General features: G+C 43.9%; 1 protein-coding gene across 4 annotated transcripts in view; it reads right to left on the reverse strand.

Moving 5' to 3' along the window:
• The window catches only part of vwa2 (von Willebrand factor A domain containing 2), a 120,375-nt gene extending 113,303 nt beyond the window's left edge, over positions 1 to 7,072 (reverse strand). For 2 of the 4 annotated variants that reach the window (XM_084326418.1, XM_084326417.1), the window contains exon 1: positions 6,960 to 7,026. The gene's annotated coding sequence lies outside the window, so the exon portion shown is untranslated. Of the gene's footprint in view, positions 1 to 6,959 lie in introns of all 4 variants that reach the window. The other 2 variants (XM_084326419.1, XM_084326420.1) reach the window with 2 other exon arrangements.
• Positions 7,073 to 7,934: the final 862 nt, after the last annotated feature.

Consider the following 7,934-nt stretch of genomic DNA (forward strand, 5'->3'; position numbering starts at 1 on the left):
TGAGAGAACCGTGGGCCCAAGAAGAGGGAGTTCCGAACTCCACCCCCCTCAGCTGCGCTCCAAGCGACGTAGCTGACCTCGAACCCAGCACCCCAAACGACTTCTTGAAAGGTCAGAGCGGCAGAAGTTATTGCCCAGGGACGGACATACACCCGACCCGTGGCGAGGCTGATAGAGTTGCCAAGGCTCCCTGACTCCCTTGATGACGACCATGACCCACTGACTTTGTAGATTGCCCTACTCCCCACAACAGACATTGAGTAGTTGACAGGACTATTAATCTGCCTTCGCTTTAACTAATTAGGTGCGGACTAATTAGGAGGCGGCTGTTGCAAAGGGTCAGATTAAACTGAATATATATATTTATTGTTTTGATATACCTTGTATATTGTTTGTATATATACACGGAATATCCCTTTACCTGCGTACAAACCAGAGTAATATTCGCTCTCCTATTGGACAGCGACCCCAGGCGCCAACGACAAAGCCCCCAACGGCAAGTTCAAAGGCAACTCCGGGCATGTCGGTACATGCCCAGAGTCTGCGTAGTAATACGAGACAAGAACTGAGGTTGGCACTAGATATTCACCTTACGTATAAATACGGCGCAGGTGTAAACAGCAGTAGTCTTACCAAAACCTTAATGCCTTCACCACGAGTCAACATGCAGTGAAGTGAGCAACCTTGCATCTAAATAGAGCATTGAGAACCGCGTGCGAATATAATGCTAAAGTGTCAGGGTTTAACGCAGTAACGTTGAGTTCGACTTAATCTAATGTGAAGTAATAGTCGATCATTTATAGTGTATCATGCGGCTACAGTTCTTCAGTGACCAGCATTACCATCGGTTCGTCGTGTATTTAGCTAGTGCACTTATCCAGGCTGTGCGGCCTAAATCCGTGCCCACACCCGAGGAGTCCTAGGCGAGAACCGTTGGATATGTACACAGGAGAATCTACACCGGCGATTGCAGAACCATTTCTGGTTGGATTATATTGCTTTGGGACCGTGACCACTGGAGAAGAGCACCGTTGATTCCACTGTCGTTTGGGATTTACCCCCGTGAGGATCACCACTCGGGCCCGCCTCTTGGAAGGGGCTGGCTAGCTGTCATCAATGCTATCGAGCATATTGGATTACAACTATTGCTTTGTCTGCTGATCAAGGGAGTACATGCACCGGCTCCTGTATCTGGAGCCTCGTTATTCCTCGTTGACCCAGACTTTGTACCCGAACATTCCTCTACCCCTACCGGCCTTACACCCCGGAGGGAACCCCCCAGTGTCTCCAGCTGGTACCGGTGTGGTCCATATAATTGCTATACCACAGGTGGCGTCAGCTTAGACCCATCCTAGTATTCCTACTATTCTCATTGACTTATGCTCTTGACTGACTTTACGTATGTTCTTCGCCATGCAAGCGCAAGCCTAATTCTCAATCTGTAACCTAACGTTGCTTAATAATAATAAATAACCCTCCAATAGAACTTTATGTGTCAATGCCGTATTCTTGTGTGGGTGTTCATCATATATATTCATGTACTGTATGGCCAGTAATTAAAGTACATAACTAGTAGTGGTTTAATATATCACAATCTTTAATACAGTCAGGGTATTGTAACCCCTCAGTTACACTATTGATTGATTGAACATTTTAATTAACAGATTGCAGAATGGGTACAGTACAGTACAGCTCAATACACACAATTGTTAAGGGGATGCAGACCAGAGAAAGACTTTCGTCTTGTTTACATCAGGGTCCCCCATTTTCAATTCATAATGAGTTGAAATGAATGAATACAAATCTGATCCAATCAGATAGGGATTACAAGTTTTGAACTCCTGGGCCCTGGACATTACGAGATACTACCCCGTGTACCGACCCATGCCTGGACTTTTGACCACTCAATTCCGCCTACCGTTTCCCCTTGCCTGCACATTGGGTTCCAAACACAACTGTGATAGCTCTACCTCCTGAGACACTGTCTAACTCTAACCTTCTGATTACCAGATGACCGCTCTACCTCCTGAGCCACTGTCTAACCTTCTGATTACCAGACGAGTGCTCTACCTCCTGAGACAGTGTCTAACCCTAACCTTCTGATTACCAGACGACCACTCTACCTCCTGAGGCACTGTCTAACCGTAACCTTCAGATTACCAGACGCCGCTCTATCTCCTGAGCCACTGTCTAACCGTAACCTTCAGATTACCAGACGCCGCTCTACCTCCTGACCCACTGTCATGTAACTAGGTGCTAGGTGTCAGTCTAGCTCCTGTTATGTAACTATAAGCTGCTAGGTGTCAGTCTAGCTCCTGTAATGAACCAAAGGAGAATATTAATTCTATTATTATTATTTTGTATCTTTGACTGTGAATAACACCATGCTAAAATTGACCAGACCTGAACAATCTAAGCTAATGAATAAAGGGAAGATGATTAAACAGAAGGTTTTGTAGATACAGTACTGAATTCTGCCATCCTATTTGCTATTCCTATGCTATTTGAAATATGATTATAGAATATAAGGCCTATAAATGACCTTATTATGGCCAAGTCGCACATCTATGGATCGGGCCAAATCTCCCCTTTCCAATGGCAGAGTTCAATCTGGATTTAGTATCACCAGGCGTGATTCACAAACGGTGAATGAAATCTACTGTAAGTACAGTTACTTTTTTATAATGTAAATTTCTCCACCATTCTTCATCATATTGAAACGCCGTTTTTTGCTAGACGTCCACAGAAAGGTAGAGAAACTAACTGCGTTCTGTTTTATGGCAATAACGTTCAGGTTTGTGGGAGATAATCCCAAAAAATAAGAGAAATAAAAAAGTAAATCCAGAAGTCAGATGATTGACAGGGGCTGGCGTGAACTGGGTAGTGTAGTTTTCTCGAAATTTGAAAGCCCTAAGTCTCTTCCTTCAAAATACTACACTCACTTTTGGCTGCGCCACTCCCTTCCGTCAATATGCGCCGGTTTCCGACTCAATGCCCTGAGATTTCTATAATGTTATATGTCACTAATAACAGTTAAAATCATTGGTAAACAAATGTAATGCTGAAAATATACACGTTGACTGCTGTTTTGACAGGGTTAGGGTCTTTACTCTTGAAGAAGAAAACGCAACAATAACTATAAGCTGCTAGGTGTCAGTCTAGCCCCTGTCATGTAACTGTCATGTATTGCACTCAAACTGTGTCTGGCTGACAGGGTGGGACTAGGACGAAATGAATATCACTGTAATCAAAACGACTTCTTCTCTGTATATCATGATATCTGCTCACGTGTGTCAAATCATGTAATCCAGATGTTAATCTCATTGAACTGCAGGGTCATGTAAAGTGTGACATAAAATCAAAACTGCACTTTTAAAATGACATTCGCTCATTATTTCAGATCCAATTTTGTGAGAGATTTGAGTTCATATGTGCATGTTATTATCAATTTAGAATTGTGTATCACAATATCTACATTTCATTACGATATAATCCCACTGACAAGACGATAAATTGATTTATTGAATTATTGCACAGCCCTACAGTAGGTGGGACACACTATCGAGTTCAAATTGTTTTCGATGACAAAAGTCACTGGAGATTCTACCAGGCAACACAGATGACAAAAGAAGCCACTCAACTCCTTGTCCAATCAACAGTCATGTCTTGCCTCGACTACTGCAATGCACTGCTCGCTGGTCTACCGACCACTGCCACTTCAACTCATCCAGAACACAGCCACCCGCCTGATCTCCAACCTACCAAAGTCAGCCCATATTACCTCATTTCTTAAAGACCTTCACTGGCTTCCCATCGCCGCACGAATCAGTTTCAAGGTCCTCGACCTGGCATATCATGCGGCCAGGGCTGTCTTAACGAAGCTTTGTTCGATGGGCATGGGATTCGAATATGAAAATAAAATTTGATTATTAAAAAAGTTTTTCTTTTATTACTTTTTTTTGTGTGCAAAATCTCTGAGAACTCTGCCACTCTGTTAACACATTCCCTGCCACGGTTATATCCATCAATGTAGCCTCACTGCCACCACTCTAAGCCTATGGAGATGTTCACCTTCTTTGCAGGGCTATAACTTTTTAAATTGTATTGCTAAATTGACATTACTATGGCCCATTCAACATCGATTATCTATCGTTCAGGATGTAGGAACGTTATACTTTTTCATTCATAGATTCTTCCAAAAATACCTTCTAGAATATAAGTATGTTTTTATCGTTTTCTGCAGTAATTCATAGAATGTGAGTTATAGGCATAAACGCATATATAGATTATCAACTGCCGTTTATTCCCGATACACACTATATTAAAAAATTCAACTGTATATGATCCTATACGTTATGCTTCATCATGCGCGGATGAAAGGGGGGGGGGGGGTCGTTTATAATTCCGTGATCGTCAGTAAATGCTTTATATAGTATGGGTGATATATTGATCAGATCGGTTTGCAGTGAAAAGAATAAACAATTGGGCTGGAAATAACGTTATATTCCTCTTACCGTGCGTCAATGAGACTGGCGGTGAAAGATCCCAGGTATAGGACGTCGATCGCCTAGGTCCAATAAACGCCGAAATCATATCGATTATTAAGTTTATAAAGCGATCAATATGTACTATAGTATCTGTCGGGAGCCTTGCAACAATGTCTGACGGCCGGATGAATTTAATGGACGCACAGCAGTCATATCCTGTTTACCAGTGTAACTCGCCCGACCATCCACCAGGCGGCGGTATTGAGCCGTCGTCTTTTTTAGCCGTAGGGTCCAGCTGCAGCGCCGGAGGTGTATATATGAATTATGAATGCCATGACGAAAAAATTAAATATTGATCTCAATATTGCTGTACAGCGTGGTCTGGCGGTCAAAGCATGGCGGGCAATAACGTTTTAAAGCGTTTCCGGCGGTGGATGTGTTAACTACGACTAGCAATGCTGTTTGTTATTTAAGATGAGGTCGGACTCGGCACTGACAGATTTGTGTTCATTGTGCTGCTTTTATAAAGCCTCAAATGACGGCTTACAATATTTCATGAAAGCAAAGTGTTTTGTTTGTCTAAGATTTAAAAAGGTTTAAACTTTACAGCACTGACAAAGTTGAACAAAGTGCTGTACAAGTCCCACAACATTAAAAAGATAAATTGATTTTTTTTTTAAATTATATATATATTTTTTTTTAATCTTGAAGCTTCGAATTAAAATCGAATCTTGGCCCGGAAGTTTCGAAGGTCAGCCCACGGTGCGGCGAAGGGAATGGCTCCCCGCCTACCTCTGGTCAATGGTCTCTAACTACACATCCTCAAGACCCCTCCGGTTTACATCCTCTGGCCGCCTCAGACCCACTCCTGTTCGAGCTCCAGGAGGGTCATCAAAGAGAAGCCGCCTATTCTCGGTCCTCTTTCCACAATGGTGGAACGAACTTCCCACCACAGTCAGGACAGCCGAAACCCGACCAATCTTTTGCAGTCGACTAAAAACACACTTCTTCAATCAATATCTCAAATTAAAGGAAAAAAACACGAATCTTCTTACTGTATGTCTCTACTACTATGCACTCAACACTGCAGCACCCAAGTTTCAGCACTGTTTGATGAACATTGTTACTCAGCTGATAAGAGTTGCGCCCTTCCTGCTGACTTGTCATACAGAACTTGTAAGTCGCTTTGGATAAAAGCGTCAGCTAAATGACTAAATGTAGATGCCCAAGTTTTCTGAAGGAAATTCACAATTTTCACCTTTTTTGGGACAAAGTAAGTAATAAACAAACAAACACAGACTTTAAACAGCCGAGACAGATCTGAGGTCTGTAAACAGATAGGAAAGTCCGGTATGAGGTCTGTAAACAGATAGGAAAGTCAGGTCTGAGGTCTGCAAACAGCTGAGATCATGAAAAGGTTTGATGTGTGGGTTGGATTTGGGGGGAGGGGGGGTTGCGACTGCTGGCCACACCTCAGGCTCTGCCAAGAAATTCAAAGTATACGTTACTATATTGCTATAATATATATAGGCTATATAATATAGCTATAATATAATATAGAGCTGTTACTAACAATTATTTAAGTAACAGATTCACGATTATTTCATTGATTAATCGGTGCATCTAAATAATTAACTTTAAAACAAAACTGACAATTGTACATTTATATAAACCACCATTTAATTTTCCCATCAAGACACTGAGCTAAAACACAGCTAAAACAGGCTCTTTCTTTGAGCGACCATGTGTTTGAATTAAAATATTCTTCTTTTGTATTTCCAGACGCTTTGAAACATTCAACTGTCACCAATCAAATGTTTCCAAGCAACATAAAACAAAGCCACTGTTGGAAGGCATTACAGATTATACATTTAAAGAGGACACACTCAAACATCAAGTAGCCACAGAACACATTAAAACTAACTCCTTTACCAAGAACGGGCTAACTGTTGACTCTCTTTTGCTTAGGTGAAAAGTAAAAGATTGGGGTCAAGGGTTATTATGCCACACTTAATGTTCAGCATGGCTTTGCTAATGAAACTGCTTGTATAGGCTACAACCTCACTTGGACACAGGCTAATGAATAAACATGTCATCACATTCAATCAGAGGACTTGGCCAAACAGGCGGTTGGAGCCAATGAAATATGAATCCGCTGTTCAGCCAATAATAAAATAATGGATGACTAACGTTAATCTACTAAGTAATCATTAGCGTTTATTAATGTGAAATAGCGGAACGCGCTGTGGAAGTTACTGTAAATGGCTCCAGTCCAGCAGCATGTAGTAATAGTATTATCAGCATGTAGTCACTTTATTATTATTATCATCATGACCATGTAGGTTCAAACAAGTGTCTGTGCCGCTAGATTGCAGGCAGACATCTCAACACACCGCTGTGGCGAACAGGCGGAATCGTTGGAAATGACGTCGCAGACAAACGGAATAAAAGGCATTTGGAAGTGAATCTTACCAAGTGAAGAGTCCGGATCCTGGGGTTAAACTGCGGCTTTCAGATGGAAACAGTCGCCACTCCGCTTCCGCAGTGAAGCGACTCAGCTGAGAGCAGGGGCTCAGAGGAACAGCGGCCACACCCCCTCCTCTCCTCCACCTTGGCTCAGACGGACCTCCTCCTCTCCTCCACCTTGGCTCAGACGGACCTCCTCCTCTCCTCCACCTTGGGGCTCAGACGGACCTCCTCCTCTCCTCCACCTTGGCTCAGACGGACCTCCTCCTCTCCTCCACCTTGGCTCAGACGGACCTCCTCCTCTCCTCCACCTTGGGGCTCAGACGGACCTCCTCCTCTCCTCCACCTTGGCTCAGACGGACCCCCTCCTCTCCTCCACCTTGGCTCAGACGGACCTCCTCCTCTCCTCCACCTTGGGGCTCAGAGGAACAGCGGCCACATCTCCTCCTCTCCTCCACCTTGGGGCTCAGAGGAACAGCGGCCACATCTCCTCCTCTCCTCCACCTTGGCTCAGACGGACCTCCTCCTCTCCTCCACCTTGGGGCTCAGAGGAACAGCGGCCACACCCCCTCCTCTCCTCCACCTTGGGGCTCAGAGGAACAGCGGCCACACCCCTCCTCTCCTCCACCTTGGGGCTCAGAGGAACAGCGGCCACACCCCTCCTCTCCTCCACCTTGGGGCTCAGAGGAACAGCGGCCACGCCTCCTCCTCTCCTCCACCTTGGGGCTCAGAGGAACAGCGGCCACACCTCCTCCTCTCCTCCACCTTGGATCAGACAGACCTCCTCCTCCTTGGGGCTCAGACGGACCTCCTCCTCTCCTCCACCTGGGAGGTGGCACCTTGTTATTGTACAGTTTACTCTTACTCATAGAATATATTGTGCCCTCATACGATAATTGCCTAAGTCAATTTTCAAGATTTTTTGGAAAAGAAGAAAAAACATTTCCAGCAAATGTGTAAGAGTTTTTTTTATTTATATTT

This window comes from Notolepis coatsorum, assembly GCF_963971535.1.
Source record: "Notolepis coatsorum genome assembly, chromosome: 12".
Taxonomy (NCBI): domain Eukaryota; kingdom Metazoa; phylum Chordata; class Actinopteri; order Aulopiformes; family Paralepididae; genus Notolepis; species Notolepis coatsorum.